This window comes from Nicotiana tabacum, chromosome 2 (genome assembly GCF_000715075.1).
Source record: "Nicotiana tabacum cultivar K326 chromosome 2, ASM71507v2, whole genome shotgun sequence".
Lineage (NCBI taxonomy): Eukaryota > Viridiplantae > Streptophyta > Magnoliopsida > Solanales > Solanaceae > Nicotiana > Nicotiana tabacum.
In genome coordinates, this window is record NC_134081.1 from 82,134,371 (window position 1) to 82,146,575 (window position 12,205).

The window sequence follows — 12,205 nt, forward strand, 5'->3', positions numbered from 1 at the left end:
TCGGTCAAATGATTGATTGATTAATTTTTTGGACCAAATTTATTGACCACCAGCACCACCAGCTGCAATAGCAGCCGCCTAATGCTCTTCCCACCATGGCCAAGTGCTTGCTCCACAAACAAGCTTCGTTCATCTTCAAAGCTGACTGCTATAAATATGTGCAGCAGCTGTTGAAGAAACACAACACAAAAACTAAAAACGCTCATCCTTTGTTCTGCATTGTTTTAACTTCAAACAAAGCAACTGTAAGTGTGATTTGCTACTGAACTTTGTGTTCGCTGAAACACTGGGGTTTGAAGTACCGCTACACCAGTGTGTGATTCATTCTATCCTGGGAGAAAATAATCCATAACCTTGGGTACTAGGAGGGGATTAAATTCCTTAAGGAAACACTGTGAATTCAGTGGGCTCGAATTAATTACTGTTTCATTACGATAACTTATATTTTACAGAATTATTATTTACAAATACAGCAATATTGGCGGGACTAGCAATCTTAAGGAATTTAATATTTATTTCTGTATTTGTGTTATTCTTATTATTCTGCAAACTAAACTTTTGTGGTTTTGTGTACTCCCGTTTTGGAGAGTAAAGTCTTCGTGGCGTTTTGTTGGAGATTAAAATCTACGTGATTTTTACTCCAGTTTGAAAACGTGTATTAAACGTTTGTTTGTGTCATTCTTTTACAGGAAAAATGACGACTGAAAGTGAAAACCAAGCTGTTCCGACGGTGACTGCCAACGCATCGACAAGTCAAACACCGGCGTTGGCACCGGCAGAAAAACCCGAAAAATTTTCCGGGATTGATTTCAAGCGCTGGCAGCAGAAGATGTTCTTCTACTTAACTACGTTATGTCTACAGAAGTTCATCAAGGAAGATGTTCCTGATCTGCCAGATAAAACTCTAGAGAATGAACTCTTTATCGTGATTGAAGCGTGGAAATATTCTCATTTTTTATGCAAGAATTATGTTCTTAGCGGACTGGATGATAATCTGTATAATGTATACAGTGGCGTGGAGACGTCAAAAGAATTGCGGAATGCGCTTGAAAAGAAATATAAAACTGAAGATGCCGGGATGAAGAAATTCGTTGCCGCAAAATTTTTGGACTACAAAATGGTAGATAGCAAGTCTGTTATTACCCAAGTTCAGGAATTGCAAGTGATTATTTATGATCTACTTGTTGAAGGTCTTGTCATCAATGAAGCATTCCAAGTAGCAGCAATGATTGAGAAGTTGCCTCCGTTGTGGAAGGACTTCAAAAAATTATTTGAAACATAAACGAAAGAAAATGTCCCTTGAAGATCTCATTGTTCGGTTGAGAATCGAAGAGGACAATAAAGCTGCTGAAAGGAGAGGCCGTAGAAATTCAACAATAATGGGAGCAAATATTGTTGAAGATAACAAAAAGAGGAAGAAGGCTTCTGGTCCGCAATACAACCCAAGCAAGAAGCGGTTCAGTGGAAACTGCTACAACTGTGGAAAAATCGGACACAAATCTACGGAGTGTCGTGCTCCGAAGAAAGACAAGAAAAGGGGTCAAACAAATATGGTAGTAAAGCATGATGATGTTGATAACTTGTGTGCCATGCTTTCTGAATGTAACTTGGTGGAAAATCCTAAACTGTGGTGGTTTGATTCAGGAGCCACTCTCCATATTTGTGCAGTTAGAGAAGCTTTTACTACTTATGCTCCTGCTGGACCCGGAGAGACAGTTTATATGGGAAATGTTTCAACAACAAAAGTTGAAGGATATGGGAAGATATTTCTGAAAATGACTTCTGGCAAGGTCATAACTTTGAACAATGTCCTTCATGTTCCCGAAATGAGAAAGAATTTAGTCTCTACTGGACTTCTTGTTAAGCACGGTTTTAAGTGCATTTTTGTGTCCAACAAGGTTGTCATAAGTAAGAATGAAATATTTGTAGGAAAAGGTTACCTCACCGAGGGCCTTTTCAATCTAAATGTATGGTTGTGGAAAACAATAATAATATTTCAGCTTCTTCTTACTTACTTGAGTCAAATGATTTATGGCATGTACGTTTGGGTCATGTCAATTATAAAATCTTGCGGAAAATGATTAATTTAGAAGTACTATCTAAGTTTGAATGCGAAAAATCAAAATGTCAAACATGTGTGGAATCTAAGTATATTAAACATCCTTATAAGTCAGTTGAAAGGAATTCAAATCCTTTAGACTTAATTCACACAGATATTTGTGACATGAAGTCAATACCATCTCGCGATGGAAAGAAGTATTTCATAACTTTTATTGACGATGGTACTCGATATTGCTATATTTACTTACTGAATAGTAAAGATGAAGCAATAGACGCATTCAAGCAATACAAAAATGAAGTTGAAACGCAACTTAACAAGAAAGTAAAAATGATAAGAAGTGATAGGGGTGGTGAATATGAATCTCCTTTTGAAAAAATATGTTTAGAATATGGAATTATTCATCAAACAACAGCCCCTTACACGCCCCAATCTAATGGGATTGCGGAAAGAAAGAATCGTACATTAAAGGAGATGATGAACGCGTTGTTGATAAATTCTGGTTTGCCACAGAACTTGTGGGGGGAAGCCATTCTTACGGCTAATCGAATATTAAATCGAGTGCCCCATAGCAAAACACAATCTATTCTATATGAAAAATGGAAAGGAAGGAAGCCCAACTTGAATTATTTTAAAGTGTGGGGGTGTTTGGCAAAAGTACAAGTTCTTAAACCCAAAAGGGTAAAGATAGGACCGAAAACCGTTGATTATGTTTTCATAGGATATGCGACAAATAGTAAAGCATATCGATTTCTGGTTCATAAATCAGAAAATCCCGACATTCATAATAATACAGTTATAGAATCAGATAATGCTGAGTTCTTTGAAAATATATATCCGTATAAAAATGAATGTGAGTCGTTTGGTGAAGGATCTAAACGACCTCGGGAAGAAACAAAAGAAAGTATATGTAATCAGGAGGATCCAAGACGTAGTAAACGTCAAAGAACGTCTACTTCATTTGGACCAGATTTTGTGACTTTCTTATTGGAGAATGAGCCTCAAACATTTAAAGAAGCTATGACTTCTTCCGAATTATTATTTTGGAAAGAGGCAGTCAATAGTGAAATAGAATCCATATTGAACAACCATACATGGGAATTGGTTGATCTTCCTCCTGGAAATAAACCTTTGGGTTCTAAATGGATTTTTAAGAGAAAAATAAAAGATGATGGCACTATTGATAAATTCAAGGCAAGACTCGTAGTCAAAGGGTATAGACAACGAGAAGGTCTAGACTACTTTGATACATACTCTCCAGTTACAAGAATTACGTCCATACGGATGTTAGTAGCATTAGCTGCAGTGTATGGTCTTGAAATTCATCAAATGGATGTTAAGACGGCCTTCTTAAATGGAGAGTTGGAGGAAGAAATTTACATGGAATAACCTGAAGGGTTTGTGGTTCCAGGTAAAGAAAAGAAGGTATGTAGACTTATTAAGTCTCTTTACGGACTAAAACAAGCACCCAAACAATGGCATGCGAAATTTGACCAAACAATATTGTCAAATGGTTTTAAGATAAATGAATGTAATAAATGTGTGTACATTAAAAATGTTCCAAATCACATAGTCATTGTTTGCCTATATGTGGATGATATACTGATAATGAGTAATGACATTGCCAACATAAATGCTACTAAGCATATGCTCAATAGCAAGTTTGATATGAAAGACTTGGGAGTTGCTGATTTAATTCTGGGAATTAAGATCCATAAGACCCCTCAAGGTCTGGCATTGTCACAATCTCATTATATTAAGACAGTACTTGAAAAATTCAAGCACTTGAGCTTTAAAGTTGCAAAGACTCCTATTGACGTGAATCTTGCATTAACAAAGAATAAAGGCCAAAACATATCACAATTGGATTATGCTCGTGTGTTGGGATGCTTAATGTATATCATGAATTGCATACGACCAGATATAGCTTGTGCTATAAGTAAACTGAGTCGATATACGAGCAATCCAGGCCAATCTCATTGGATGGCAATGAAACGAGTTTTGGGATATTTAGAACATACCTAGAACTTTGACTTGCACTACAGTAAATTTCCTGTGGTGATTGAGGGATACTGTGATGCAAATTGGATCACCGGTTCAACTGATTCTAAGTCCACGAGTGGATATGTATTCACTATTGGTGGAAGAGCGGTATCTTGAAAGTCGTCCAAACAAACATGTATTGCTCGCTCTACAATGGAGGCTAAATTCATAGCTTTAGACAAAGCCGGTGAAGAAGCTGAATGGCTCCGGAATTTCTTGGAAGACATTCCATTTTGGCCCAAACCATTGGCACCAATATGCATACATTGTGATAGTCAAGCGGCAATTGGAAGGGCTGGGAGCGTTATGTATAACGGTAAATCTCGTCATATACGACGAAGACATAAAACCGTTAGGCAATTACTCTCTAGAGGAATTATCACGATTGACTATGTAAAGTCAAGTGATAATATGTCGGATCCACTTACAAAAGGCCTAACTAGAGAGGTAGTTGAGAAATCATCAAGGGGAATGGGGCTATGGCCGAGAACAAGTCATTGTGGCGGTAACTCTACCTAGAAGACTGAAGATCCCAAGATCTAGGTTCAAGGAGATCAAATAAAGTCATTAATGACGGTTCAACATTGTCAAATAAAATTTTAGTCCGTTCTCGTGATGAGACAATGTTCAATACCAAGGATAAAGCATTAAGGCTTTTTAATGATTTCTAAATTTGATACGGGGTATATCAAATAGTGTATCTACAGGATGACACGTTTAGGAATCACCTATGTAAGTGTGAAGTGTTAGCCGCTTCAAGGAGAACTTTGTAAGGCCAGTTCTCTACGCACTTATGAAACCAGGCGGTGTTCATGGCTGAAACGAACACAACAATGAGAGCCAAAGACGGTTAAGGGTTGATTGTGTGACTTATGGTTGTCTAGGTATACACCAAAGATCGACGGTTCAAAGATATCAAATCTACCGATTGACCGAGTATATCCGACATAAGTTCACTACGGAAAGTTCAAAGGGAAACCTACTTATCCAGATGCGATTAATCCTTGCTTGCAAATCACACAGTTTTTCCATGCATACTTCCGTGATATAGCCATTCCCCATTCATGTGGGGGATTGTTGAGGTTTTTGTTATTTAAGATGAAATAGTCTTAAAATGAGAGTGAATGGAAAATGGAGGAAAAAATAAAATTTTTGAGTAAAATTTTAAGTTTTTCCCTCTTGACAATGAGACATTGTCCCATATTGGAAGAGGAAAAGATTTTTGGTGGGTATATATATATATATAATTGCTCTTCTTGTAGCTCTTAAAGAGTTAAGAAGAAAGCAAGCCTCGCGTCGTCGTCGTTGTCGCTCGCTCGGCTCGGCTTCGGCTTCGGATTTGGATTTGGTCAAATGATCGATTGATTGATTAATTTTTTAGACCAAATTTATTTGTTAATAGTAAATATTAACGTAAGATTATCCGCATTTGTAACGGATATGTTCCAATCCGTGTATTGACCACCAGCTGCAATAGCAGCCGCCTAATGCTCTTCCCACCATGGCCAAGTGCTTGCTCCACAAACAAGCTAGTGCATGCTCCACCATGGAGAAGAAACACAATACAAAAACTGAAAACGCTCAACTTTGGCTATACATTGCACTCCTTCCTCTTAGCATTTCCATACGATTTTTTGAGTTTCTACTCCTTTGTTCTGCATTGTTTTAACTTCAAACAAAGTAACTGTAAGTGTGATTTGCTACCGAACTTTGTGTTCGCTGAAATACTGGGGTTTGAAGTACCGCTATACCAGTGTGTGATTCGTTCTATCTTGGGAGGAAATAATCCATAACCTTGGGTACTAGGAGGGGATTAAATTCCTTAAGGAAACACTGTGAATTCAGTGGGCTCGAATTAATTACTGTTTCATTACGATAACTTATATTTTACAGAATTATTATTTACAAATACAACAATATTGGCGGGACTAACAAATCTGTTAGCAATAACTCAATGTGACCATATAGCGAATAGTTCAATGAGAAAGATTATTGTGAAGATATTGCTCAACAAAGTTGTAGACTAAGTTCTTAAAAATTCAAATGATGACCGTTCTTTATTACGAAGTCTGTATATCAGATTAATTAGATTCCAGACTAGATAACAACACTATACAATTTGTTTTTCAGAAACTGTTCACTATAACATTATGCATCTGTAGCTACAAAATATGTCGTAACTAAATATGAAAATTTTCGTAGCTAAACGCTTTAGCTACAAAAAAAATGTAAACTTTTTTGCCACGAACTATATAGTTGTAGCAAATAATCTATTGTTTTGCCACGGAAAATAAACTTTGTAACAATCTTTATACTATAGACACAAGGTGGTCTGCTGTGGCAAAAGGTTTAATTTCTTTGCCACAAAAATTTAATTTTTGTAACTATTTTTATAGTTTAGTCTCTTGGCAATAGTACCTATATTTAGCTGCGAGTAAATTTTTTTATAGCTATGAATCTACTCTTTTGCCATGAAATACATAGATCTATAGCTAAAGATTCTTTCCATTTGCTACGAAAAGTAAAAAATGTATAGCCATATTCTTGTTACGTGGCAATTATATATACGTTTATTTAGCTATACATTCAACAATTCTATTGCTACAAATTAAAAAACTTTCCACAAACACTGTTAGTCACAAGAAATTTTAAGTTAAGTCTTCAAATCTTTCAGATTCCAAAATCGGTTCCAAGTTACACATAATTATATATTCAAAATTTCAAATATTTACAATACGTAATTCTCTATGAATCTGATCATGTTAGCAGTATTTTGCCCGAGGCCGCACAATCTTATCCTTTCTCTCTTGCCACTACTCCAACTGCACCTTGGTTTGATCAATATCGGTTTTAGCTTATCGTTGCTGCTCTATTGATTCCTCAAATTTACCTGTCAATTTTGATAAAGCAAATTAATACTAGAACACTACTAGAAAATTGCCTAAAACCGTTCTGAAATAACCGACCAATTTCGGTCAGTTTTTTGAATATTAATTTTAATTTATTTTATATGAAACACCGACCGATTTTGGTCGGTTTCTTAAAAAATAAATTTTGCGGGATTCTAAAATAGTTTCCCTCATTTTTGCGCTAAAATAATCCGATCGAAATTGGTCGGTTTCGTAAAAAAAAATTAAAAAATAAAATATTTCGGAAAAACCGACCGACCGAAGTCGGTCGATTGGCCGCGGTCGGTTTTGGCCGAATTTTTAGTAGTGAAAAACAAAAATAATTGATCATATATAAACTTTTTAATAGGTCCAGAATGGTCAAATATTTTTTTAGAGAAGTATTCTAGATTACCTTCTCACAAAAAAATTCATATGTCTCGCTGATGACTTAGTTATTACTAACTTCACTAATATCTCCTTAACATGCTTATATGACCAATTTATGAGATAATGAAACTCTCAATAATTTCAACAAGGATAGTAAAACTCCAAATATTTTACAATACAACTCAATCTTTTACCCTAGAAGTTTTTTTTATTAACAAGCCTTAATCAAGGAACAAGCATGTAGTCCTACGTTATCATTTCATGGAAAAATTATAAGAAAGAAAGTTATAGATATATTAACATAAACAACAACATACCTAGGAAATGGCAAGCGAGTTCATTCACACCAATAAAATGGAAATATCAGTAAAAAAGTCCATAATCGCCTGAAACCACATAAGAAAAGGATCAAAATTAATTTCATCAAAAATTATTAAAAGCATCTCCTTAATCATATTTCAGAAGCTTCAACCATAAACAAATAAATTATCACTAATATACCAATCTAATAATAATGAACATAAAGTTTAAAACTTTTCTCTTCCCAAATATTTCTTTTCCCGATTAACTAAGAAGAAGAATAAATATACTTTTATCAAATCTAGCATAAGTTACAAATGAAGTCTGACGTGCACATTGAAAATTGAAAATAATAAAGAGTAAGAAATAAAGTGTTATGTGCTCAACAATTACAAATAGACAAAATAGGAATTTCAATATGGGGAGGTAGTGTGTACGCAGATCTTACCCCTACCCTGAATAAAGAGGCTGTTTCCGATAGACTTCCGGCTCCCTTCCTCCAAGAATTCCCCACCTTACTTTTGGGGTGACTCGAACTCATAACCTCTTAGTTGGAAGTGGAGGATGCTTACTACTAGTGCAACCCACATTTGACAGAGAAAAAAAGAATTTAGGAGAGAAGAAAGGTTCAGATTTAGAGGAGATAGGAAGTGTGTGTATATATATAGAGAGAACGGATAGAGAGAGGAGACATACCAAATTCGTTGAAACCCCTCCTTCACTGAGATAGTGTCATATATTCTAATGGGTTTGATATCAAACTTTGGTTGAAATTAATCTGATCCGTCCACGTCGCTAACAACTTTTAAACTCTTCTTTTACTAGTTTACCCTCGGCACATTAAATTCCACCCTCATTCAGTTCATTCTTGCCCTCAAGGATGATTTTGAGGTTGTTGCAAGAACTCCAGGAATTGGGTCTTAATAAAAGACCAATCTTCCTAGGTTGCCTCTTCTGGTGAAAGGTTCTCCCACTGAATTAGCACCTTAACTGCCTGTAACAAGCCGATCGGACGTTTTGAGTTTTAGCGCGTCGTTCGGCGGTTTGAGGCCTTGAGTAACTTCATTTCAGGTATTATGGTCGGAATTTAATTCCGGAAAGTTCGGAGTTGATTTAGAAAGAAAATTTTAATTTCGGAAGCCTTAAGTTGGAAGAATTGACTAAAGTGTGATTTTTCAGTAAACGACCTCGGAATCGGGATTTGAAGGTTCCAACAAGTTTATATGATGATTTTGGACTTGAGTGTATCTGGATCGGGTTTTGGATGACCCGGGAGTATTTCGGTGCCTATTGTGGAAGTTGGCATTTTGAAAGAATTTCATAAAAATTGGGTTGAGGAGTATTTCAATGTTATCGATGTCCGTTTGGGATTTCGAGTCTGGGAATAGCTCCGTATGATGATTCTGGTATTGGGAGCGCATCCGGAAGTGGATTTGGAGGTCCGTAGGTCATTCCGCTGTCATTTGGTGAAAGTTAGAAATTTGAAGGTTTTTGAAAAATTTGACCGGGAGTGGACTTTGTGATATCGGGGTAGGATTCCGATTCGGGAAGTTGGAGTAGGTTTGTAATGTCGAATGTGACTTGTGTACGAAATTTGAGGTCAATCGGACGTGATTTGAAAGGTTTTGGCATCGAATGCAGAAGTTTGAAGTTCTAAAGTTCATTAAGCTTGAATTGGGGTACGATTCATTATTTCGATGTTGTTTGGCGTGATTTGAAGGCTCGACTAAGTCAGTATTGTAATTTAGGACTTGTTGGTATAATTGGTTGGGGTCCCGAGGGCCTCGGGTAGATTCCCGAAGGTAAACAGATCGATTTTTAGACTTAAGAATTTTTGAAGCTTAATGCTTCTTGTGTAATCGCACCTGCGTAACTTTGGCCACATGTGCGAGATCGTGGGTGCGGCGAATTGCTCGCAAAAGCGAGAATGGTCCGGAGCTGGGGCAGCCGCAGAAGCGGACTGGAGCAGCTCACCTGCGGGTGCGCAGGAGCGAGGCAGCTGCCGCTGATGCATAAAAATGCGTAGATGCGCGAGAGTAGGTCGCACCTGCGATGCCCACAGAAGCGAAAAGACTTCCGCAGGTGCGAGTTCTTGGCTGGGCAGTAAGGACCGCAGGAGTAGAATTTGGACCGCACCTGCGGCGCCGCAGAAGCGGTCAGATCACCGCAGGTGCGATGAACGCTAGGCAGTGTGTTCTCTTTAAATCGGGGGTTTGGTTCATTTTTACTTCATTTCGTCCATGGGAGCCGATTTTGGAATACTTTTGGAGTGCCATCTTCATCAATTATAACGGAGTAAGTAATTTCTTCATATTGTGAGTCAAATACATGGGTTTTACATGGATTCAAGTATGAAAATTAATAGAAATTGTAGAATTTTGAAAGAAACCTAGAAATTTATATTTTTGGATTTCGACCACGAATTAGGGCATGGAATTGAGAACAAATCATATATTTGAGTTCATGATGTTATGCGTAGTGGTTATCTTCGAAAATTTTCGGAATTCGGGCATGTGGGCCCGGGCGTGAATTTTAGGAATTTTTCAATTTGGGTTGGAAAAATCACTTTAATAGCTTAGATGTGAACTCTTGAGCATATATTGACTATTTTATATAATATTTGACTAGCTTCGATCGTTTGGCACCGAGTTGAGGATTTAAAGCATAATTTTGGACCGGAAAGTAAGCTTGAGACGAGGTAAGTCTCTTGTCTAACTCTGTGAGGTGGAAAAATACCCCTAGGTGTTGTATGTTGATGTGTGTTACTTGTTGTGGGGGTTACATACGCGCGAGGTGACGAGAGCCCATATATAGCTACATTCATGTTATTGTCCAGGTAGGCTTAGGTTCATATCATGATGTAGCTGTACTATTTGAGCATTCTCTCGCCTATTAAATTCCTCTGTTTTACATTTCTACTTGAGACTAGACTTGCTATTGTAGAGACTTCACGAGTTCATGATTAGTCACCGAATAACTTCACTCCTCTTACGGTATGTTTTCGTGATATATATACTTCATTGAAAGGTTTTTGTTAGAGAAATTACAACTCACACGTTTATTCGTGAGTGGGGTCAAGGACCCGTCAAAGCTTCTTATTCTAATGGGATCCGGCCATTCGCCTCGACAAGATTATGTATTTCACTCTTATGGAATCGGGTCGTTCGCCTCGGCAGGATTATGTATTTCACTCTTATGGGATCGGGCCATTCGCCTCGGCAGGATTATATATTTCACTCTTATGGGATCGGGTCGATCACCTCGGCAGAATTTATGTACCACACTCTCATGAGAGTGGGCCGTTCGCCTCGGCAGTTTAATGGATGCATCTATGGTTCGTGTCGTTCGACCCTCGGCAGTGCACAGTTTAAATATTTATGTTGGATCGGGCCGTACGCCTCGGTATTTCCTATATCATATCCTCATGGAATCGTGCGTAATATTTGGCAAGAAGCCAGTGTATCTGCAAGTTTTCCCGATTTGAGTTATGACAATCCATCTGATGAGATCCACTATATCTATATATATGCTCCAGTTAAGGAGGGAATTTCTAATGGAGAGCTTGAGTTCCTCGTAAAGAGGGGTATCTGTACCATGTGATTTATACTTGTTTATCTCATTTATTTACTCTGCCTCATATTTACTTACCTCTTTACTGTACCTGATGTTATTGGACCACTAGTGAGTGTCGATGTCGACCCCTCGTCACTACTCCTCCGGAGTTAGGCTAGATACTTACTGGGTACACGTTGATTACGTACTCATACTACACTTGCTGCACTTTTTTTTGCAGGTACATATGTGACTAGTGATCTTGTGAGAGCAGAGGCGTGTATGCATGCGGGGACTTATGTGAGTTGTATTCCATATTACGACCCGAAACCGACAGAGTCTCCTTCAGAGTATTTATATTTCTCTTGTCCAAATTTGTATTCCGGACAGATGTTATATTTTATTTTACATTCCTAGTTGATTCTCATGCACTTGTGACACCGGTTTTGGAGTGATTATGGGTTGTTCTGTATTGAAATTATTAAGAATATTATTATTTACATTGTGAATTCCATCTTTTACTATTTAATTGAAGGAAAATATGACTTCAAAAATATTAAAATGAGAACCAAATTAAGTATTTATTTTTGGCTTGCCTGACAGCGGTGTCTGGCACCATCACGACCTTTAATGGATTTTGGGTCGTGACAACATGGTATCAGAGCACTAGGTTCACTTAGGTCTCACGAGTCATGAGCAAGTCTAGTAGAGTCTTGCAGATCGATATGGAGACGTCCGTACTTATCTTCGAGAGGCTACAGGGATGTTAGGAGCACTTCCCTTCTTGATTTCTCATCGTGCGATTTGATTCCTTTGAGACATATGCTTTCATTCCCTTCCTACTCAATCTTATACGACATAAAGCGCTTGTTATCAATTGGAAATCGAAGAATTTTAATGGTACTACAGACGTGGGGCAAGGTGTTTCCCCCTGCGCATTCGAGCAATTATTATTATCTTCTTGCGGAAGGGT

At 37.5% G+C, this 12,205-nt stretch overlaps 1 long non-coding RNA gene across 1 annotated transcript; it reads right to left on the reverse strand.

Annotated features, from left to right (window-relative positions):
• Window positions 1-6,747: 6,747 nt before the first annotated feature.
• LOC107816445 (uncharacterized) lies at window positions 6,748-8,349 on the reverse strand. The gene is made up of 3 exons (XR_001654964.2): window positions 8,129-8,349; window positions 7,698-7,766; window positions 6,748-6,992 (listed from the first exon to the last, which is right to left on the reverse strand). It is a non-coding gene; the product is annotated as an uncharacterized LOC107816445 (long non-coding RNA).
• Window positions 8,350-12,205: the final 3,856 nt, after the last annotated feature.